The 25,084-nt window shown below is 44.7% G+C and overlaps 1 protein-coding gene across 3 annotated transcripts in view; it reads left to right on the top strand.

Annotated features, from left to right (window-relative positions):
• Window positions 1–25,084, top strand: part of SVIL (supervillin) — a 162,188-nt gene that overhangs the window by 55,318 nt on the left and 81,786 nt on the right. The gene's annotated exons all lie outside the window — the stretch shown is intronic.

Here is a 25,084-nt window from a genome sequence, read left to right as displayed (position 1 = left end):
GCAACATAGAAGTCATTATTAGTGGATCCAATGAATATCAGTTAGCAAATGCTCACATTCCTAGTTCGATGTAGAATTTGGTGCACCATAGTAAGTGTAGACTCTGAAATTATGGCATGGTCTACAAATGCTTTTGCATTCCACATAGACAATTGAACATCAGCCAACTTGAGTCACGCTGTGGGATCCAGAAGCTGGGCAGCCAAGAGTTTGGTCCAAGGAACAGGCTTGTGTTACCTTGCCACAAGTTCTTATGAATGTGACCTATCATATCTGTTATACTGTGGAGTGTTGTCATAAGTCCAGGTCAAACCAGCTCATGCTAGAACTGGGGGGAGAGAAGTGCAGAGGTAGATTGATAGAGTGTAGCTCATTTAGTGCTGCATGTTTCTGGACCACATCCCTAGATTTTTGTGTAGTGTGAATACTTTAGTAAAATTGTGTGGCTCAGAAGTCACATGTCAGTCTTTGGCAAGGCACCTGCTGCTCTTCTGATCACCATTTCCCATCACACCTGGTTTATGTTCCAGAAAAATGAACAACTTCCTTAGGAATTGGGATAATTTTGTCATTACAATCCTTTTCCCCTTTCCTTTCCATTCCCCCTTCTAAGTTCCACTCGGTGTTCTTTGCCCCTCCATGGAGACCCACCAATGAATGACCAACCTGATGGTTGAGAGAGATGTTATGCTTTTATGATGGTTTTATTGATTATTGATAACTGATGATGGTGATGTTTTATTATTGTTTTATTGTTGCTTGTTTTTTTGGTTGTGAACTGCTCCAAGGCCATCCATAAATAAATGAATAAAACAAACAAAACCCGAGTGTCATTTTTAGAACGAAATTGAACTTGTCTGATGGGACTATCAAGGTAGTGGAGATGTAGGACTTCCGTGTATAAGGCTGGATTAGCACATGTAGCTGAGTGAGGTGGTGCAGTGAAGTATTCTACTATTGAATGCTACCTTAGAAAAGAAATTCCTTGCAAGGAGAAAATATAAGAGGTTCTAACCACACCCTTTCCAGCAGAATTACAGGGAAACTAGAAGGGGACTTTCAGTAGTGGTCTAGAAAATTTAAAGCCTTACACAGTGTTTTGTGTCATAGCTTTGACTTGGAAGCTGTTCCTTTCACATTCACAAGGGCTGGCCAAGGTTCATCTAATGCAGTTCTTCTCAACCTTCCTAATGCTTGTGAACATTTAATACAGTTCGTCATGTTGTGGTGACCCCCAACCATAAAAATATGCAAGTGTTCTTTCACAGAAATTAAACCGAAACTGACCAATGGTGTGAAGATCCATTGTACGTGATTGTATATAAATTGTTTTATTTCCCAGGATTTCTCAGTTCTGTTCTACCTCTTGTCCCACCATGCCCATCTCGCTCTTTTCTGCTTCTCCAGAAAGACTAACACTCTTATCTCGTTCTACCCCACAAGGCTGCTTTGTAGATGGTACCCCCCCTGGCCAAGCTGCTTGCCCTGCCCTTCTGAAAGGGTTGTTCGACCCCCAAAGTGGTCCCAACCCCCAGGTTGAGAACCACTGATCTAATAGGAAGAGACAGCCCTACATGAACAGAGGGCTTAGTTATAAGAATATTAAGCTATGTATTATTGTTTCATCTATTTATCTATTTTTTAACTATCTACCTCTCTGTCCCACCCTCCTGTAAGGCTCAGGATAGTTTACATAAAACATAGGGGAGTACATTATAACTATAATAACAGTAATCATAACAGTAACAGTAAGAACCAGTATTGATCAACAGTAGCATAACAAATGGCATTGCAATAGAACTTTTCAAACAGAACTCATGGGGAGGGGGGGAGTCAGTTAGGTTCAGGATGTAGAAGATATCTGTGATGTCCTCGGGTGGGGTGAGGGGCAGCTGAATGGTATTAGATCTGGCAGCCTCAGTCATGAATCTTAAAAGGGGCTCCAGACTTGAAGCGTGGAATTAAACAATAGGTTCTGTCACTATGTACTTTGAAAACCTAGAGCACTCACTACTTCTCCCTCCTTAGAACTGAATTGGCTGCCATGTGAATGACACTTATTTTATATCATGTATGTGTGTGTGTGTGTGTGTGGCAGAAACCAGGGAATTCCAATTCGGGATGTATCCTGAATCCGAACCCAGTTGCTCTGTCCTACCAAACCAATTCAGGAAGTTCGGGATGTGGGGGGCAGCCCCACCAGGGACCTAGAGACTCCAAAACTAAAGGACATCTCCAGATGACTCTCCTCTCCCTGTCCACCAAGTTGTTGAAGATTGGACGTGTGGGGTCCAAGTCAGGCACAGATTCTGGAGAGTACAGAACAAACCCAAGTGTTGAGCTAGAGGGATCAAATTCATGGTAATCTCCCAATGTGACCTAGTAGAGGGGAAGCATCAAATTTCCAGTGGCTCTCTCCACGATGGACATACCCCCTCCTCTGGTAGCACGTTGTAGAGAACTGCGGAGGGGGGAATGTCCTTGGCTTTGACCCATTCTCTGTCCAACAACCAGGTGAGCACCAGGCCCAATTCCCTCCAACCTGGCCTGGGAGTAACCTGTATAGTAGGTGACTATAGTGCATTACAGCATGCTACAGGGCAGGGCCAATCGTCCTGTCCTGCCCAGGGCACAGGAGTCACCCACTTGATTGTGGGTGACTGTGTCCCCTCAGGTGAATCCTCCTGTCCTGGTCGGGAGCCACCCATACAGTTGTGGGTGACTGTGTCCCCCCAGGCCAACTCATCCATTCTGCCAGGACACAGGAACAACCTGCACAGTTGTGGGTGACTGTGTCCCTCTAGGTCGCTTCTTGGTCTGCCCATTTTATTTTTTAAAGGGAAGTTTTCCTCGTTCCTGAGAAATAAAACGAGTCAAAGTGGGACAGAAGTGGTAGCTCTCTAATTTTTAGAGAACTCCCCCCCCCATGGTATAAAAATGCTGGCAGGGGTTCATGGGAATTGTAGTCCATATGACATCTGGAGGACCACAGGTTGACTACCCCTGGTATAAATGACCTTTTAAACAAACTGGCTCAGTCATTGTCCTGAATTTGGGGGTGGGGGGGGGGGATGGATTAGCCCAGTGTCCCATTTTCTGCAGAGAGAGAGAGAGATTTAAGAGGCATTTGGATGACCAGTGAAGTGCTTTTGTGAGCCCTGCTGTAAAACGAACATTAAAAAGTGACATAGTGGCTTGGCGTAGGAAATCCCTGAAAGCATCTAAACCAGTTTTTTAAAATGATGGCTTGCAGAACACCGTGGAGATTCGAGGATTGTATTATATAGCTGGGATGGTTGTAGCGTCTGAAACTTCAGCCGTTGGATACAAAGGGCTCCTTAATAAAGGCACCAGGTTTTCAAGCCTTCCTCTGTTTAACTTGGCCAGTGCTTAAGCGTTCATTACCCTTCCGGATAATAGCTCGTCCGTTCCTCTGACACCAGTGGGGCTCGATGCAGTTGAAAATGTGCCGGCAGTTGGTCACTGGCTCTGCAGATGCCGGTTCATCTGTTGGTGCAGAGGTAAAGCCCCACAGTGCCTTGTTCTCAGGGTAACGGCTTGGATTATAGAATGCAAGTAATCTGATGCAGAGCACATTTCATGTCGAAGAGCAGCTGGGATTTAACGCCGGCCTTAATGGCATTTCAGTTGAGCAAACTGGCATCTGTTGCTGGTCTGAAAAGAACATAATGAGCCTTTGAGTAACACAGAACTGTTTTCCCAGCACATCAGCCATTGAAACCTCAGCACCGGGGTCTGCCGGGATGATGCAAACGGTGCAATAGCACAAAATAAATATTTTTTTAAAAATAGAAAAATACTGTTTCCAGGCAGATCAGATGCTTGGTGTGAAGAGGAAGTAGAGCTACTAATCTGTGGGTTGGGGGCTGGAGGTCTCCCACTACTACAACTGATCTCTAGGTTAGGGGTAGTCAACCTGTGGTCCTCCAGATGTCCATGGACTACAATTCCCATGAGCCCCTGCCAGCGTTTGCATTTTCCCTCCCCCCCCCACCCTCAGGTTTCATCTCCAAAGTCTAACAATCATATACTGGCTACCTTCAGAGTAGGAGACGTTTGCATTCTGTACGGAATCCAAGAAAGCACTGTGTAATTTCTTTATTCGTTTTTTAAAGCTCTAACTCTGGAAGGAAGCGAACAATAGAAAACGTGAAAATCTATAACTATATAAAAACAATTAAAGCTAAACACATGAGTGGGAAGAAGGGTCAGTGAGGACTGGTGAGGGGACGCTGGATGAAACAAAAATTTTACTCACTGGCAGAAAACTATGCTAGAAGGGGCCAGTTGAATTTCCTTGGGGAAGGAGTCCTTTAATTTTCTTTCCATAACCCAGAAGACTGTTTCTTAGGTTCCCACCAATCTAGCATCAGATGGTGGGGGCACCCAAAGCAAAGCTTCCAAAAACGACTAGTAGTTGGAAAGGTTCATATGGGAACAAAAGGCCCTAATTCTCTGTGTGCAGGGATTGGGGGGAAAGAAAATGCATGGAAAAGTCCCAGAGTGCTGGAAGTCATTTTGGTGGTAAGGAAAATAGTGTTATTTGGAAAGATTCAGAGCAAGCAAGGTTAGCCAGCTGAACTAGGGAAATTACATAGTGAAGGATGCACACAGAGGCTTGGTCTACGTGTGGAACAGGACATTCCAAGGGGTTTTGGCATACCATCCTGACTGCTAACCTGGGAGCACTCTGCACACATTGGATAATGCACTTTCAATGCACTTTAGAAGTAGATTATCCTGGGCCTATTCTGCACACAAGAGATAATGTACATTCAGTGCACTTGAGAAGTAGATTTTCCTGTTCTGCACAGGAAAATCCAGCTGCTAAAGCCCATTGAAAGTGCATTATTCTATTTGTGCGGAATGGGCTCTGTTCAACACTGGAAAATCCAGCTGCAAAAGCACATTACCCAAAAGTGTATTATCCAATGTGTGCAGAATGGGACCTAGTGTCCCCCACCATCCTTGGTTAATTTCCTGTCTACTCTCCCACCAAATATATATGTGACATTTAGACTTGGGGGATTAGTTTTATTAGGAAATCAGTATTGGAACTCTCAAGCTAAAAATGTCAAGAGATCTTAGAAACCTAATACCTGCTGATCTCTCATGTAGAGAAACCGTTCTTTCCTCATTAGAACTCTCCCATATCTCATTAAGGAAAAGCATTTGGCTCTGCTCCCTCCTGGTTCTGCAGTAATGTCCTTTTATGCTTGCCTTCTAGAAAGTGTTTGTCTCTGCTTCCTAATGGCATTCTGTCTGCCCTGATGAGAATCATGTAGCATCAGCTTATTTCCCCTCTAGTCTTTGGCACTTTTCTTTCAAGAGTGTAAGCAAAAGGATTGTCCATATGCATAGCACAAGAGTAAATAGAATGCCAAGAAGATAGCCTAGGGCTTATTCAGGCCAAAGAAATGTATTTTATCTATTTACAACATTTTGATTTATGCTGCCTTTCCATCCAATTGAGGCCCGCAAGGCAGCAGATATAAAAACATTAAAACATTTAAAATAAAGTTAACCACATAAGATTTAATTAAAAAATACATAATGAACAGCCACTGAATGAATGCAGTGATTTGCAGAGAGCTGTAAAGCTGTTCAGAGAAATATGTTTTTGGCAGAAGCATCGGCTAACTTTTCTGGTTGGAGAGTGTCCCTGTTTGTTACCAGCTGAGTCACACTCTGCCCTTGCTTCACAAAAAGCAGACACCGAGGTGTCAAAATAATGGCTGATCCCTGAGATTACTGATCGTCATTTTTAGCTATCTGAGCGTTTTGAGTTATATTAAATTACTTGCTCAGAAAGCTGGCTGGCTGCTGTGCAGAATGTTTTCAGAGAGGCCTGACTAGAAAGCTAGCCAAGTATCCATTTGTCAGATGCTTGCAAAGAACATGTCAATGTAATCTGCAAATAACAGAATTTGCAAACCCATATAGTCAGTACTTGCTGCACCTTTTAATGTTGACCTGAACTGCATAACACTTTCATAAAAAAGGTGCTAAGATATTGGGGGGGAGAGGGAATCAGCTGAAGATCTGTGTTTGTTTGGATGGGAATGGTCTAGGAAGGTGTGAGAATGTAAAGGGTCACTATTGTTACTAAAGGCTTTGATTGCCTATCAGCCTTTCTTTTCTTTTTTTGCATTTTTTATTTAGTTAATATTTATTGATTATATATATATACAGACTGCAAACTTAAATGGACTCGGGGGAATGGTAGAGGACAGGAAGGCCTGGAGGATCATTGTCCATGGGGTCGCGATGGGTCGGACACGACTTCGCACATAACAACAACAATATATACAGACACATAAGATTGTCATTAATTGGTTCTCTTGAGAGATTCATCCCCTATCAGCCTTTCTTAACAATTTTACCATTGAGAAAGCCCTGAAACATTCTACTCAGGGGTAGGCAAACTGCGGCCCTCCAGATGTCCATGGGAATTGCATTCGCTGGCAGGGGCTCATGGGAATTGGAGTCCATGGACATCTGGAGGGCCGCAGTTTGACTACCCCTATATGCTTCGAAAATTCCCAGAAGTGGCGCAGTTGGGCAGAATATGGTTAGCAAACAGAGCTGTGTTTATGCCCACCTGGCATAAAAACTCCCACCCCTTCAGGAATTCCTTCCAGGGCCATCAAGAAATCTCAGAGTTTCACAAAACCCTGGTTGAGAAAGCCTGTTCTGTACTAATGTTGAAACTAAATGTTAAAGAAAAAGGGGTGGGGGGTGGGGGAGAGATGCATTTGCAGTCCATATCTTCCTTAAATAATTTCTGTGTTTGTGTCCCTGTTAATTATGCCATCACAAAGGTCAGCCATTGGGCTGTTGGTTCTTCTTTGTCCTTGGGGAGCCTAAATATTGTATGGACCCATTTTTGGGAGCCTCGTTTCCACTTGTACCGGCTTAGAATATTATTTTGCAGGAGGCCTCTTTAGGAGAGAGGTAATGGAAGTAGCACATGGCTATTCTGGAGCCAGCTTATTAGCCAAGCTGTTGTTGCTCGTTTGTATGAGGCCAAAAACCGTTTATGAAAACTGCCCAGCACTGACAACTCTGTCTTTGTTTCCAAATAAAGGCAGGGCTGAAAAGATTTCAGTTAAACTCCCAACGGTCAGGTCTTGGATGGTGGGGAGGCCCTCTTCTTAATAGTGGGCATGAATGGAGATGATTTGCTAGCTGTAAATTCTTTTGCTGTGCGCACTTGAATTTTAAAACCTACAAATGTGAACTGTTTCAACATGCACTGTGGGCCATAAAAATGAATACGGAGGTCAGTTTGGTACTTCTTCATGTGGTCCCACAATAGCAGCATCCAAAGGCATTTAAAGTACTCGGGAGTATGTTTGCGGACATGAAATCTGGTTTCCATCCGTGGCACAAAACAGTATGCCCTGTTGTTTTATAGAAGCCTGGGGCTGAGAGAGCTTAAGGTCAACCCCATTGCCCTTTTTATGCTTCCCAAAGAAGGCATGATTCTTTTCATAGGAAAGCATTTCTCGATAGGGGTTTGCTGAAAAAAGCTGTGGGGTCTCAGGGCTGTGTCTAGTGTCACGATTTGCCCTCTATCTGTCCATCCATCCATCCATCCATCCATCCATTAATCAATCAATTAATTAATTGGAGAAATACCTTTGGGATTTCGCTTGATCATTGGCCATGACCATATATGGTGATATCACCTGATAAATGTTTAACATTAAAACAAATTATATTAAAAATTAATTAACTCCCACCCGTCTGAGAAACCCTTCCAGGGCTGTCAAGAAATCCTGCTTTAAGCAGTGGCTGGACAGATATCAAGGATGCTTTAGGCTGATACTGTATTGTGCAGGGGGTTGGACCTTGATGACCCGTTTGGCCCCTTCCAACTCTATGATTCCGTGGTTCAACTTGCTCTTACCCAGGCATGCCCTGCTCTCTGCTATACCTGACTTTTGCCTATGCAGGTCCTGGGATTCCTGGAGCAATCTTTTCAGTAGTGAAAGGGGACTCCCTCTTCTTTTTTGCATCAATGGCAAACATGGTTGGAGCCAACCCAATGTTCCTTGTTAAGCAAGAAGTATCATCAATCTAGTAAGTTGGGGGAATGCAGTTTTATTGCCTACTGTTAGTGAGAATATATAGGATGTGGAACTTGCACTAGCATTTAAAGACACTGTTCATGCTATTGCAGTGTGGATGTAAAACTCAGTACTACACAGGAAAGCATTTGACCATGCTGGACCCTACCAGAAGCATGCTTACCACCTTGTCTGTGAGAACTAGGCAATAATGCTTTGTGGCTTGAACCACAACAGGGTTGGTTTGTCTCTCAAGGAGTTTTGTCTAGCAATTAGGAGCTTGTTGACAAACATTAGTCCTCCAGTCCATGTGCAAATTTGGCTGCTGTTATTCCTCGCTGTTCTTGTGACCTTTCAGTGTTCTGCAGATGTGCTCTCAGGAAAACCACATGGCTAGAATGTTTTGGTTTCAGAACAGCTGCTTACGTCAGTGTCAGGAACTGTGTAGAATTGGAGGCAAATAACTGCACAATGCAGAAGAAGAGATCAACAGAGAACCAGTGCAAGGGCCTTTCTGCATCTCTAATCGTCTGTGTGCTTCTGCAACCCAAACACTGGCATTTGAGTGGTCTTTATTAGGGAGAGGTACACCTGAGGTCTTACGATAAGTGGCAAACATACAAATGAGCACCCTAAGGACCTGAAGAAGTGAGCAGCGACTCACAAAGGTTCACACCCTGCAACAGATTTGGTTGAGAGACGCTACTGGACTCTTGCTGCTTTCCATGAGCACCCAGATAATTTTTTTTTAGCACACTAGCATAAAGCAAGGTTTGAACTTGGATAAACATGTCACCAGTTTATCTCTTTTGCATTTCTGTAAAGCATCCATAGAGCCTCTTGTGGCGCAGAGTGGTAAGGCAGCAGTCATGCAGTCTGAAAGCTCTGCTGGGAGTTCAATCCCAGCAGCCGGCTCAAGGTTGACTCAGCCTTCCATCCTTCCGAGGTCGGCAAAATGAGTACCCAGCTTGCTTGCTGGGGGGTAAACGGAAATGACTGGGGAAGGGAATTGCAAACCACCCCGTATTGAGTCTGCCATGAAAACGCTAGAGGGCGTCACCCCAAGGGTCAGACATGACCTGGTGCTTGCACAGGGGATACCTTTACCTTTAAAGCATCCCTAAGAATCCATACAAATCTTTTCCTACTATTCCTTTTACATACTGGTCCTTCTGATAACCCACCTACTTCCACAATAGCTCTGGTTAGGCTGTGCACCATATTGGTATGGAAATGAAAGGGGGGGGGGAGCTAAGGAATTTAGCCACCTGCTTTACTGGTAGTTAGCCGAGATGGGACCTTAAGGGACTATATATCTGTTTACAGATTTATAGCCCACCCTCTGTCCAAGGGAGGCTTGTTCTGCATTTTATTACACTGTATTGCCAACTATGCAAAATGGAGCTCTCCCTCCAAGCATTCGGCTGAGTCCAATGACGACATCTATTGGGCTCCCAGAACCCCCCCCCCCCCAATCCAGGTACACTGACTATACAGGGGTGCTGCTGTAATGTTACTGTGAATAAACATTCTGATGTTACCTGTGTTATGTTACAATTATTGTTGATGATGCCGCATTGTCAACGATGCAGTTATCAAGCTATGTTGTACTGCATTACGCAGGTCATGTTCTTTGTAAGATCCAGCTTGGGGTAGTGGTTAGAAGTGTGGACTTCTAATCTGGTGAGCCGGGTTTGATTCCCCGCTCCTCCACATGCAGCCAGCTGGGTGATCTTGGGCTCGCCACAGCACTGATAAAACTGTTCTGACCGAGCAGTAATATCAGGGCTCTCTCACCTCCCTCACAGGGTGTCTGTTGTAGGGAGAGGAAAGGGAAGGCGAATGTAAACAGCTTTGAGACTCCTTTGGGTACAGAAAAGTGGCATATAAGAACTAACTCTTATATATGCTGTTCCCATTGGCTGCAGAGGAGAGGACACACAGTAATGGGTCTAAACTACAAGTACAACGATATAGGCTAGATATCAGGAAAAAATTTTCACAGTCAGAGTAGTTCAGCAGTGGAATAGGCTGCCTAAGGAGGTGGTGAGCTCCCCCTCACTGGCAGTCTTCAAGCAAAGGTTGGATACACACTTTTCTTGGATGCTTTAGGATGCTTAGGGCTGGTCCTGCGTTGAGCAGGGGGTTGGACTAGATGGCCTATATGGCCCCTTCCAACTCTATGATTCTATAACTCTTCTTCAGTAATATCAGGGCTCTCTTATCCTCACCTCCCTCACAGGGTGTCTGTTGTGGGGAGAAGAAAGGGAAGGTGAATGTAAGCCACTTTGAGACTCCTTTGGGTAGAGAAAAGCGGCATATAAGAACCAACTCTTCTTCTTCCTCCTCCTCCTCCTAAACTGTCCTGGGGCTCATCTAAGAAGCAAAATATTCTGGTGCATAGGAGCATTATGCAGTTCTGCTATTTTGACTCATTCATATGCCACGCACATATTTTTCTATAACTGTTGTAAATATCCTGGTTATGAAAACCATATTTAAAAAAGCTTTTAAAATATATGGGAAGTATTTCCTCAAGCTTGATTGACATTCTCTGATTCACGGTACGCCTGGAGCAAAAACACATTAAAAGGGCTACGTGGAGATCATGCACTGATTTGTCCAACCACCCAACTGTGAAGTCTGAAATGTGAGCTTTGGGATTTCGGTGATTCAGCCAAATCTCTTAATTCTGATCCTGAAACTAGGAGGGTTTCAGGCTGCTGAGGCAACCCCCCTGCCTTGAAAGTCTTGGCATGTCACCTGCTCAGTCCCACAGAGGAGTTTATTATTACATTCTTCTTGATAAGCTTCAGCTAATTGAAATATTTCTTGGCAGGAGAGAGGCAAAAAGAATTATTGAAACATATGGCGAGTCACTTAAATGTGGCTTTATTGTCCAAAGATGAGAGTGAAACTGAAGCATCTGTCCAACAAAATTATTCTGGTGAGATCATCCCTCTTCAGCCCTCGCTCTCCGTTTTCTTTTGGGCTAGGCCTGCTTCACACACTTTCAGGTCCTGAACTGATGTCCGTGTTGGAAAATTGTCACGTTAAGCGCCTGAACTTATTCAGGCTAGCCTCTCTGTAAAATATTGCTTTTAATGGAGCAATTCTTTAAAGATGGCTGTTTGAATTTAAAGAAGATGAGTTGGTTCTCTACCTGAAGGAGTCTCAAAGCGGCTTACAATCGCCTTTCCTCTCCCCAAAAGAGACACCTTGTGAGGTAGGTGAGGCTGAGAGAGCCCTGATATTACTGAAGAAGAAGAAGAGGAGTTGGTTCTTATATGCTGCTTTTCTCTACCCAAAGAAGTCTCAAAGCGGCTTACAGTTGCCTTTCCTTTCCTCTCCCCACAACAGACACCCTGTGAGGTGGGTGAGGCTGAGAGAGCCCTGATATTTCTGCTCGGTCTGAACAGCTTTATCAGTGCTGTGGTGAGCCCAAGGTCACCCAACTGGTTGCATGTGGGGGAGCGCGGAATCAAACCCGGCTCGCCAGGTTATAAGTGCATACTCGTAACCAAGTTAGCCCCTTTCACAGAACTGTTCTGGCATCTTCTGAATTGCTGGCATTCTGCAATCACATCCACGGTTGGATGAGCGGAGTCAAGGTGGGACCATAGAACAAAAACAGCGTAAATAGGAACTAGAGATGAAGACCATTGCTATATGTTGGAGCCATAAGAGCAAGATTTATGGCACTTCCTCATAGCCAGTGTACTGAAGGGGAGCTAGTTTGATATATTTCTTGGCATCAGTGGATTCCAGCTGTTGTGCTGAATCTGTAAACCAGGAGTGGTCAAATTGTGTCTCTCCGGATGGATACGGATGACAATTCCCATGAGCTCCTGCTAGCATAGTACATGGGAATTGTAGTCCATGGACCTCTGGAGAGCCACAGTTTGGCCATCGCTGCTGTAAACCATAGTCATTAATGAATTTCCATTGCTGCTGGTTGGTGATCGTGTGCTGTGCTCAGAACTGTGGAGTGTTTCTAGCAGAGATTCTGAAGATTTTAAAAAGCAAGGGTGAGAACAGCAACCATATTTTGTACATGTTGCTGCTCTCAGTGGCCATAATTTTATCAAGGAAGTTAATGTATTTTGATGTGTACCACTGACGTCATGGGATTTAAATGTTTCCATGTGTGAACATGTTGATGTTGTTAGGTGCGAAGTCGTGTCTGACCCATCGCAACCCCATGGACAATGATCCTCCAGGTCTTCCTGTCCTCTACCATTCCCCGGAGTCCATTTAAGTTTGCACCTACTGCTTCAGTGACTCCATCCAGCCACCTCATTCTCTGTCGTCCCCTTCTTCTTTTGCCCTCAATCGCTCCCAGCATTAGGCTCTTCTCCAGGGAACATGTATACTTACACAAAGGAGGGAATTCTATTTAAAACTTGATCAGGGAGTCCCAATTATAGTATTGGATAGCACATGTTTTGGACCTGCGATGATCTTGCTTGTCTTGATGAATTTATTATTGATTGATTTATTGATTTATATCGACATATTTATATAGACTGAACATCGACATTTTAGGAATCAGTGAACTAAAATGGACAGGAATGGGTGAATTTAATTCAGATGACCATCAGGTATACTACTGTGGACAAGAATCTCACAGAAGAAATGGAGTAGCCTTCATAATCAATAAGAGAGTAGGAAAAGCAGTCTTGGGATACAATCCCCAAAATGACAGAATGATCTCAGTTCGAATCCAAGGCAAACCATTCAACATCACAGTGATCCAGGTCTACGCCCCAACCACTGCTGCTGAAGAGGATGAAGTTGATCAGTTCTATGAAGCCCTACAACACCTTCTAGAAGCAACGCCCAAAAATGATGTGCTTATCATCATGGGGGATTGGAATGCTAAAGTAGGAAGCCAAAAGATAACCGGGATAACAGGCAAGTTTGGCCTTGGAGTACAAAATGAAGCAGGGCACAGGCTGGTAGAATTTTGTCAAGAGAATACAATGGTCATAGCAAACACTCTTTTCCAGCAACCCAAGAGACGACTCTACACATGGACATCACCAGACGGTCAACACAGAAATCAGATTGACTATGTGCTCTGCAGCCAAAGATGGAAAAGTTCTATCCAGTCAATAAAAACAAGACCAGGAGCTGATTGTGGTTCAGATCATGAGCTTCTTGTTGCAAAATTTAGGCTTAAATTGAAGAAAGTAGGGAAAAGCACTAGGCCACTCAGGTATGAACTAAATCATATTCCCGACGAATACACAGTGGAGGTGACAAATAGATTTAAGGAATTAGATCTGATAGACAGAGTGCCTGAAGAACTATGGACGGAGGTTCGCAACATTGTACAAGAGGTAGCAACTAAAACCATCCCAAAGAAAAAGAAATGCAAGAAATCAAAATGGCTGTCTGAGGAAGCTTTACAAATAGCTAAGGAGAGAAGGGAAGTGAAAGGCAAGGGAGAAAGAGAAAGATACACCCAACTGAATGCAGAATTCCAGAGAAAAGCTAGAAGAGATAAGAATGCCTTCTTAAATGAACAGTGCAAACAAATAGAAGAAAACAATAGAATCGGGAGGACCAGAGATCTTTTCAAGAAAATTGGAGATATGAAGAGAACGTTTCATGCAAAGATGGGTATGATAAGGGACCAAAATGGTAGGGACCTCACAGAAGCAGAAGAGATTAAACAAAGGTGGCAAAATTATACAGAAGAACTATACAAAAGCGAGCTTAACATCCCTGATGACCACAATGGGGTAGTTACTGACCTGGAGCCAGACATCCTGGAATGTGAAATCAAATGGGCCTTAGGAAGTCTGAGCAACAATAAAGCTAGTGGTGGTGACAGCATTCCAGTTGAACTATTCAAAATCTTAAAGGACGATGCAGTAAAAGTGCTACACTCAATATGCCAGCAAATTTGGAAAACTCAACAATGGCCACAGGATTGGAAAAGGTCAGTTTACATTCCAATCCCAAAGAAGGGCAATGCCAAAGAATGTTCAAACTACCGCACCATTGCACTAATTTCTCATGCTAGCAAAGTTATGCTCAAAATCCTACAAGCTAGGCTCCAGCAATATGTGGACCGAGAACTTCCAGAAGTACAGGCAGGATTTCGAAGAGGCAGAGGAACTAGAGATCAAATTGCCAACATACGCTGGATCATGGAGAAAGCTAGGGAGTACCAGAAGAACGTCTACTTCTGCTTCATTGACTATGCTAAAGCCTTTGATTGTGTGGAACACAACAAATTGTGGCAAGTTCTTAAAGAGATGGGAATACCAGAGCATCTTATTTGTCTCTTGAGAAATTTATATGCAGGTCAAGAAGCAACAGTGAGAACTGAACATGGAATCACTGACTGGTTCAAAATTGAGAAAGGAGTTCGGCAAGGCTGTATACTGTCGCCTTGCCTATTTAACTTGTATGCAGAGCACATCATGAGAAATGCGGGATTAGAGGAGTCACAAATTGGGATCAAGATTGCAGGGAGAAATATCAACAACCTCAGATATGCAGATGATACCACTCTAATGGCAGAAAGTGAAGAGGAACTAAAGAGCCTGTTGATGCGGGTGAAGGAGGAGAGTGCAAAAGTTGGCTTGAAACTCAACATCAAGAAAACAAAGATCATGGCATCCGGCCCTCTCAATTCCTGGCAAATAGAAGGGGAAGAAATGGAGATAGTGACAGATTTTATTTTCCTGGGCTCCAAGATCACTGCAGATGGGGACTGCAGCAAAGAAATTAAAAGACGCTTACTCCTGGGGAGGAAAGCTATGGCAAATCTAGACAGCATCCTAAAAAGCAGAGACATCACCCTGCCAACAAAAGTGCGTTTAGTCAAGGCTATGGTCTTCCCAGTTGCAATGTATGGCTGCGAAAGTTGGACCATAAGGAAGGCCGAGCGTCAAAGAATTGAGGCTTTTGAACTCTGGTGCTGGAGAAGACTCTTGCGAGTCCCTTGGACTGCAAGGCGAACAAACCGGTCAGTCCTAGAGGAGATCAGCCCTGACTGCTCTTTAGAAGGCCAGATCCTGAAGATGAAACTCAAATACTTTGGCCACCTCATGAGAAGGAAGGACTCCCTGGAGAAGAGCCTAATGCTGGGAGCGATCGAGGGCAAAAGAAGAAGGGGACGACAGAGAATGAGGTGGCTGGATGGAGTCACTGAAGCAGTCGGTGCAAACTTAAATGGACTCCAGGGAATGGTAGAGGACAGGAAGGCCTGGAGGATCATTGTCCATGGGGTCGCGATGGGTCGGACACGACTTCGCACATAACAACAACAACAATACCGCTGCTCATCCAATGGTATCGCACAATTTAAAACAATAAAACCCCATAAAAACACCCCTTACAAGGATACAAGATGGAAAGATAGATGGCGACCTCTTGCTCAGTATGTCCAATCCCCTCCCTCTGTCCTCAGGAGAGAGGCAAGGAGTACATCCCTGCTGAATTTTCCTGGAACATCGGTGGTGATGTTCTGAGACCCAAGGCTGTGCTAAGAGAGTAGCATGACTCACTGATGTGTGTCCCATGGTTTCTCACCAAGTTCTGTCTTGCCCCCTATGCCTTTCACTCCACGTGCAACAAGCCTGTTCGGAGAGAGGTCGTCTGGGGATTTGGAGCCAGGGTGTCATCGCTGTACTAAGGACACCCAGGTGTTCTTGTCATCAGAGCAGTTGGACAATCTGAACGAGTGTCTGGAAACCGTAACGGGTTGGATAAGGGCCAGCCAACAAACTCGGTTCAGAGAATACTGAGATATCATTGGTTGGGGATGAATTGGGGATGGAGTTGCCCCTCTTCCAAAAGACCAAGTCAGTAACTTGAAATGCTGTCAGATCCATGTGTGATGCACAGTGCATTTTTGGTGACTTTTGGGTATACCACTTGTGGCCTTTAAAAAGCGACATCTTACAGCAAGGTAAGATTACTGTCACGTGTTCTGCATAGAGCTGCTTGGTTCGGAACTTTAGCTGGCAGGACTGCTTAGGGATGTGGGTTGTAAGGATCTCGTGTTGTGAGCTTTAAAAGAGCCTCGTTGGTTTCCAATGTCTCCAGGCACAACTCGTCTTAGCATAAAAGCATGTGATCATCTACTCCTGCATGAACCTGGCAGCCAGGTGAGACCTGGGTCAGAGATTAGTGAGTGATGATAAGGCAGGGCCTTCTCTGTGATGGCCTCTCTGTTATGAATATTTCTCATAGAAGCTTGGTGTCTATCTTAGTAAGTTTTACATGCCAGACCAAAGTCTTTTTATTTGCTATATTGGGGGGGGGGGCAATGTTGTTTATAAATGATTGCCATGCTCAAAATACCTGTTGGGCCTAGCTAAATGCCGTGTTGTAGCTTCTCACTGCTTGGAATGAATTTCACTGTTATGCTAGCTGTCTTTCTGTTACTTACTGCTGCTGATTTGCTTACATTTTGTCGATTGTAGGGCTGTTTTGATTGAGGCTGTTTTCTTGTAATTGTTTATTTTAGTTTGCGGAGAAGGCAGTCACCAGACCTCGCAGATAAAACAGATAGTTGCTTCAGACTAATGGCCAACAGACTTAAAACATTTCAGATTGAACATGGGGGTGGGGGGAGAATAACAAGCAGTGGAACTTAACGGCAGCTATTCAGAATGTTCAACATTTAAGGGTCCTGTCTTCTGTCTCTTGAACAGGACAACTTAGTTACTCTTGATAGCTCCTTCCCACTGCACATCTCCCAGGGTCAGGGTGGGGTTTGCTGGATGTTATTGCGTAACCTGAGGAGGGTCCCCTGTTGTTCCTGGTTCTGATCTCAGCCCAAGACCTGGTGGAAGAGCTCCATTTTGCACGCCTTTCAGTACTCTGATAGCTCCGTTAGGGCCCTCAGCTCTCCCTAGAGTTCATTCCACCAGGTCGGGGCCAAGACCGAAAAGGCCCTGGCCCGGGTCAAGGCCAGGCGTTCTTCTTTGGGGCCACGGGCCAGGGTTCAAGACCAACTTCAGTCCTGGATTTTGCACTGAGTACCAAGACTGGAAGGAGTGCATGGAAACAGTATGACTCAATAGTGCTTATGGCTGGATCTGCTAATGGTTGGGCCCATATAATTGCGAGGTAGCCACAATGTGTGTTGTGCAACCTGTACCCTTAAAGGGAAAGTGGCTCCTTGGGTTTTGAAGCACAGCAGCAGAATCAAGATGGGCTCTCTTGATTCCCAGAGGGACAGAGAAGAAGAGTTGGTTCTTCTATGCCGCTTTTCTCTACACCAGGGGTAGTCAAACTGCGGCCCTCCAGATGTCCGTGGACTACAATTCCCAGGAGCCCCTGCCAGCATTCGCTGGCAGGGGCTCCTGGGAATTGTAGTCCATGGACATCTGGAAGGCCGCAGTTTGACTACCCCTGCTCTACACAAAGGAGTGCCAAAGCGGCTTACATTCACCTTCCCTTTCCCTTCCCCACAACAGACACCCTGTGAGGGAGGTGAGGCTGAGAGAGCCCTGATATCACTGCTAGGTCTGAACAGCTGTATCAGTGCTGTGGTGAGCTCAAGGTCAGCCAACTGGCAGAAGGAACAAAACAGAACAGGCAGAAGTAAATTCGAAGTCCTCGGAACTTGTAAATTTCCGATATATTGGATGACAGGAGTTGTTTAAGTATGAGATTGACTTTAGTAGAAATGTGGGCCAGTTCCTTCTCTGGGTGCCCACACAGAGTTGACCTATTCAAATATGGTAACTTACTCCTGTGGCCCTTTCTAGCGAAGGAGTGTGAATTGTTTCCCCCGTTCTTCCATCCTAAATATACTGAGTCTTCTCACTGCTGATCTCACATAGATACACCATTAGTAATCCAAGGATGATGGCAAATTTAAAATTACTTCAGCAGCCATCGAGCTGATGAAAGAAGCTGGAATTGTAGCTGGCTATTTTGCCATTGGCATGGAACATATGAAGTCAGGCCCGGGATGCTCTGAAAAGGACACAGAGAGAGCCAGCCTGGGTGTAGTGGTGAAGCGCAGTGGACTCTAATCTGGACAGCAAGCGTTATTCATTTAATATTTATTTATTGCATTCATTCCCCGAGGGACCTTCCCCAGATTTCCCTATTGTCCTACACATGCAGTCAGCTGGTTGCCCTTGGACCAATCGCATTCTCTCAAAGCTCTCTCAGCCCCACCTACCTCATGGGGTGCCTGTCGTGGGGAGAGGAAGGGAAGGCGATTGTAAGCCACTTGGGGCAGTGAAAAGTGGGATATAAAATCCAGCTCTTCTCCTTCCTAGTGGGCAGGGTTGTTCATTTCATATGCCGGATGAGGCACTGTTGTTTAGCAGCTCTGTCAAATACGCGATCGCATGCAAGGTGTATCTGCCCTGGTGAGGGAGGCAGAGGGGCCCGGGTTTCCCCACCCTCAGTCCTGGGAGCCAGACTTCCCTTGCCTTTTTGGCTGAGAAAATGCTAACCGCCCTGCGATTTTGAAATGCGCTTTTCATGTTGCACGTCCGGAGCCGTAACTAAGGTGTTTTGAAAAAGAGCTGGGAAAGCGGCATAAAAGGTCTCAGCATGGCTATCCAGGAGGGCTTGGGCCTAGCGTTCAACATACTCGGCTCTCATCTCGGTCAATTCAAGATGAACAGTATCTGTTCCATTTATAGTCTGCATCAAGGCACCTCTCTGGCCCATTTCTGAGCAAGCAGCAGGCTAATTATCAGGCAAGCCTCAGAGCACTCGTTAAAATGGGAGATATTTTGCCCCAAATCGGGAAAAGTTTACCCTCGGAAACTTAGGTTTTCCATTTCGGTTCTGCACACGATTCAACCGGTGCCTTGTTTTGCAATGTCACCAAGAGTGGTCTGGTGTTTTTACAAACGTGAGTCATCTTCCTGATTTGTTTGCATAGCCGTGTGATGCTATTGCACAGCACATCCTTTTGTTTCCCTTGCGGCACCCCCCACCCCCACCCCACCCCCGGCGCATATTGTTAATCCGAAGATTTCTTTTTCTATGACTTGACATAAAACTTTCGACAGCTGTTGACGGGACAGCCGGAGCACCCAGAGCCTGCCAAAAGGTAGGCTTGTCAGTCACTTGCAAGGTAAACGCTGCCTGACCTATAAGCCAGCCAGTCAACTTGCTCGTTGCCTTTTAAGGTAAGAAGCTGGGAATGGTGTCTGGGGACAGAATCTGCTGGATGGCAAACTGAGCATCCATCAGAGAGCAAGAGAGAGAGAGAGAGAAAGAGAAAGAGAGAGAGATGGTTCAGTAGATCTGCCCTGTGCTGAAATTGCTCTTTGCCTGTATTTTCATTAAATGTGGATTTTCATTTTGTGGGCTTTGAAAAAGAGGGTGAACAGCTTCATCTCAGCATCTCCTGAACCAGAAAGAAGAGGTGAATATATTGCTCCACCCCCCACCTCTCATAATATAGAAGTTCTATATTATGCACAGTTTCATATTGAATTCTGGCATTTTTATTTCCGATCTTGTTCATGCATTTTTTAAAACTGAACAGAGTTTGAGTCCGGTGGCACCTTGGAGACCAGCAAAGGTTTATTCTGCATGTAAGCTTTTGCGTCCATGCATAGATTATGGGATGATGGTCGCTTTTGTTACTGCCAGGTCTTCTTTGCATCAATTTTTAATAGAAAACCTGCCCTGAAAAAATAGCGTTCTTTATGTACCTTTTCCCCACATCCTGTCCAACCACAGAATTAGTGTAGCCTGGAAATATTATCTCACTGTAGGAGAAAAAAACTGGCTTTTGTGTGGTGTAACAAAGGTTGGGCTGCCATGCAAAACTAGCGCTACAAAGTATTAGGCGTGAGGACCCCGGTAGCAGAGATTACAGTTCCAAGGTTGTGCAGCTGCAGCAATGCAGAAGCATTGCAGTTGTGTCACGCAATGCCCAGGAAGAGCGGAAGATGTCAATATGTGAAACTGCTCTATGCTAACATGGCCAGGAATCTGCTGTTTGCACTGGTGCAACGTTGCATCCATAAAATACTAGAATTCTCACTGAGAGGAATGTGTCTCTTCAAACATGACTTTCAGCTTTCATAGGGGAGGGGCTGAGGCTGAGTAGGAGAGAATCTGCTCGGCATGCTGAAGATCCAACCCTTAGTATCTCCTGCTAAAGAAAGATCGGATAGTGGGTGAGATGAAAACCAGCCCTGCCCAGTCTGAGTCAACAATATTGGCCTTGATAGAGCAAGGGCAGCTTCATGTGTTATGACGAAATGACCCCATTAATGGAGAGCTTATGCCAAGGTGGTATGTCTTATGGTTATTGAATAAGTTTGGAGCTTTGCCGAAGTGCTTTGTATTAATTGTGGTGTTTTAAGTACTTATTCAGATTATAAGTGCAACCACTGATGAAGATCTAGAAAGCAGGAGACAATACCTGGAACCCTGTTTTGCTTGCTGACACACTGGATATTGAGAGAGTCAACCAATAAATTTGGAAGTTGGAGATTTAAATAAAGAATTATACAGCGCTTTCTTGGATTCTGCACAGAATGCAAACATCGCCTCCTCTTAAAGTAACCAGTATATGATTGCTAGACTTTGGGGGTGAAACCTGACCGGGGGGAGGGAAAATGCCATAGGGTCTGCCTTCCAAGGTGGACATTTTCTCCAGATCTGTCACCTAGGGGTAGTCAACCTGTGCTCCTCCAAATGTTAATGGACTACAATTCCCATGAGCCCCTGCCAGGAAACGCTGGCAGGGGCTCATGGGAATTGTAGTCCATGAACATCTGGAGGACCACACGTTGACTACCCCTACTGTAAGGCACAACTCTCTTTGTAAGGTATTAGTAAACACCTAGTGGTGCATTTGATCAAGAGCAGTCATAAGAACATGGCACATTTAACCATGGCTGTAGAAAACCTTCTAGAAACCTCTCATGAAGTTTCTCCTGTGATGTTACCATATATTGAGACTTCGAGATTTTTTTTTTTTGCGTGGACTATGCTAAGTTGTAGAGGAGACTGTGTGTGTGTTAAACACACCAGGCAGTTACAATCCTGCTATTAATGATTTAGTGTACTACTTGTCACTGTTCATGGAAAATACTGGTTTTGATTCCCCATCAGAATAGTTAATGCAGACCAGGGCAAACTCTTAGCTGCGCACGGATGTGTCCAAGCTTTCGACGCTTCCCAACCCTGTCTTGAATTATTGCATAACAATGGCCATGACCGCAGGAAACCGAAATGGCTTAAACATGTTCCTCCTAGGGGGATGATCTCACATCAGGAAACTTTATACCGGATTATAAGCTTGCATAAATAACATCCACTCGGAAAACTGGGCACTCCTTGCAAATGTTCACGGGTGGCGGAGGAGGATCAGGCGTAAATTGTGATGTTAGCCACTCAAAATATACTTTGCTCTAAATCCGTACTACGGTTCAGCTAGACCAAGGGTCTTGACTCTCATGCCCTCCTCTAAGGACGGCCGCTCTTAGACAATTGTATTCTCACCCTGAGATCCAGCCTCATAGTGCAGAAGGGTCAGTGATACATGAATGCTGCACAGGCTGGACTTTTAGAATTGCTATCACAATTGGGAGCAAATAGTATACATCAAAGAGCCTCTTGTGGCGCAGAGTGGTAAAGCAGCCAACATGCTGTTTGAAGCTCTGTCCATGAGGCTGGGAGTTCAATCCCAGCAGCCGGCTCAAGGTTGACTCAGCCTTCCATCCTTCTGAGGTCGGTAAAATGAGTACCCAGCTTGCTGGGGGGGTAAATGGTAATGACTGGGGAAGGCACTGGCAAACCACCCCGTAGAGTCTGCCATGAAAACGCTAGAGGGTGTCACCCCAAGGGTCAGACATGACCCGGTGCTTGCACAGGGGATACCTTTACCTTTACTTTTAGTATACATCAATGAAAATCTGATTGGTGGGAATCCATAAATGACGTTGAGATAGCATTAATATTATGGCTGTATCCCTGGTATGATGCTGCGTAACTTTGCTGTTCTACAATTATAGGGCCAACTTAGGTTGTGCACCTGATAAGGCCCACAGCCAGGGGCCTACCCCTGCCAGGACACTTGGGATCAAACTACTATTTCCCAATGAGATAAAAGCCTGTAGCAGTAGAAGATACTAGAAGAAGAAGAAGAGTTGGTTCTTATATGCCACTTTTCTCTACCTGAAGGAGGCTCAAAGCGGCTTCCATTCGCCTTCCCTTTCCTCTCCCCACAACAGACACATTGTGAGGTAGGTGAGGCTGAGAGAGCCCTGATATCACTGCTCGGTCAGAACAGTTTTATCAGTGCCATGGCAAGCCCAAGGTCACCCAGCTGGCTGCATGTGGGGGAGCAGAGAATCGAACCCGGCATGCCAGATTAGAAGTCCGCACTCCTAACCACTACACTAAACTGGCTCTCAACTGAACACAAAAGATTTGCTGTCCTTTGGTTCCTCTCACAGTTGGACCAGAATTCCTCGACCCCACTGCATTGATCCTTTTAGACGGGGTTGATGAAACCAAAAAGTGAGAGAGAATCTCACTCCAGCATATCCACAATGGAAGGAAAGGTAATCGGAGGTGAGATTATGGAGACATCCCTGATGACAGGGGGAAGAACGGACCGGTAATGGAACACCTTGAGTCGAAACAGTGACAAAAAGCCTCGTTAATATAGATATGTAGCCTATATCGTTGTACTTGAAGTTTAAACCCATTACTCCGTGTCCTCTCCTCTGCAGCCAACAGAAACAGCATCCTGCCCTCCTCCAAATGACACCCTTTCAAATACTTAAAGAGGACTATCATGTCCTCTCTGCTAAGGATAACTCTGTTTGGGTAACTCTGTATTGATTTCAGTTCCCAATAAACTGCTGTCTTCACATGTTAATAAAGTTTTGAACATATTGCATGCTCAGTTGACCCCAAAGTACACTGCTGCAATTTTATTCGAAGTAATCTCTTGTTACTCGTTCTGTCTCTGTGTGTTGTTTTTTTTTAAATGGCAAACCCCCTTCAGTTGTCAGCCAGTTTTGTGCTGTCTTAATTTGACCCCTTGACTACAGTTATGATACGCAGGCCCTTGAACGCCTGCTATGCTTTCTCTCCTTGGATTGCTTTCGAAATGGAGTGCCTGGATTTTAATAATGGAGAACAGGGCTTGGCAAGTCACCACAGAAAATAAGAAGGTCTTGATGCATTGTTGAGCCAAGTATGGCTCGTGTCCTGGAAACTGGATTCCACGGAGGTGTAAAATGGCCACACATGTAATGTTTGTCAAAGTCTCACCCTTTCCGAAAAGTTTCATAGCCAGAACATGTCAGCACGATTCTGCAAAGAGCGCCTTTGTTTCTTCGTAAGATTCTTCAGCAAAGTGTTGTCCTACTGAGCCTGCAGTCATGGGTCTACTGCAGGGGTAGTCAAACTGCGGCCCTCCAGATGTCCATGGACTACAATTCCCAGAAGCCCCTGCCAGCGAATGCTGGCAGGGGCTTCTGGGAATTGTAGTTCATGGACATCTGGAGGGCTGCAGTTTTGACTACCCCTGGTCTACTGGAATGGGAGTTCTGTTGAATTGGGACTGAGAAAACACATTTAGAAGCCAGTTTGCCACCCTGTTCTCTGCACTTTAGTACTGTGACGTGTGTCCCCTCTGTCACCCAAATCTAGCACATCCTAGTCATAGCATGCATTGACAGGGACTCATGGGAAATGTAGTCCATGGACATCTGGACAGTTTGGCCACCCCTGTATTATAGCAATATCATTGTGGCTGGAACATCTTTCCAATATTCAGAAGTCTACCTCATCTACAGGTTTGTGCAGGTTGAATTTGGGAGGGGGGAGAGAACCTGAAATATTAAAACACAGCGCCCTGGAATTTCGGAGTGAGATATCACTCAGAACACTACTGATAGACAGCTGGGGGACTAGCTTAAGGTCACCCAGCAAGGTTCCACAACAAAGTTGAACTTTGAACCTGGTTCTCCCAGAGCCAAGAGGGTCAATAACCACTAAATTACAAGACTCAGTTCACACTTACTGTATATTATAATGCCCAGATGGGTCTGGCCAAGAAGTGAGATCTTTGCCAGATTGGTCGAGAAATGTATATGCCCTTCTTAATATATATCCTTAATCCTAAACCTGGGAGAAGAAGGGATTTGGACCCTAAGCACATGATCTAGGGAAGCTTAAAATGGAGAAGAAAAAGAATTTCCCTCCCTCATTATCAGTTACTTCATACAGGGGATTTCAACAGGTCATCCATAAATAGCATGTTGTTGTTGTTATCAGCCATTCAGTCATGTCCGACTCTTGGCGATCTCATAGCACAGCTGTCGTCACGATCCCCAATCCCATACTGCCTCCTGCAGCCGTGCAATGTTCTGTCCAGCGTCCAACAAGCGTGCCCTCTGTCAGCCTGCTTTGCTTTTTCCACTGACCATTTGCCATTTAATAATATATCCTAACTGTGACGGTGCCACAGTATGACGTTTCTGAGACAGTCATTAGGTTAGTTGGTCTGCCGGATCTATGGTTGAGGCCAGAATCTACCAACATACCTGGCCTCCCTATGCATTTAAACAAACATCTGTAATGCCAAAATATCTAAAACATTGACTTTAGCACTTTCCCCCCAATTCACAAAGGGAATAAAAGGGATGCGCCTGGCCAGTGAATGACAGGAATAACAGGATTATTATTATTATTATTATTATTATTATTATTATTATTATTATTATTATTAATTATTGATTTTAAACTCCTAGGGAAATGTGATTATGTTTATAGCTGGATTTATGTCATATGTTTTTATTAGTATGTGAACCACTCTGAGGAGCCTGAAGGGCAGAAAAATGTGCTTGTGGGAAGTGGCCAGGCATCCTTTCCCTTTGGGGGGTGGCCAGATAGCATCACCTTTCCTTCCTTCCTTAGATTTATATATCACCCTCCCTAGCGGTTCATGGTGGTGAACAACAGGAGTTCATTAACAACAATAAAACATTAGTAATAGTAAAAACATTAATTAAACA

The sequence above is a fragment of the Paroedura picta genome, chromosome 11, assembly GCF_049243985.1.
Source record: "Paroedura picta isolate Pp20150507F chromosome 11, Ppicta_v3.0, whole genome shotgun sequence".
Taxonomy (NCBI): Eukaryota; Metazoa; Chordata; class Lepidosauria; order Squamata; family Gekkonidae; genus Paroedura; species Paroedura picta.
This window is presented reverse-complemented; position numbering and strand designations above follow the sequence as displayed.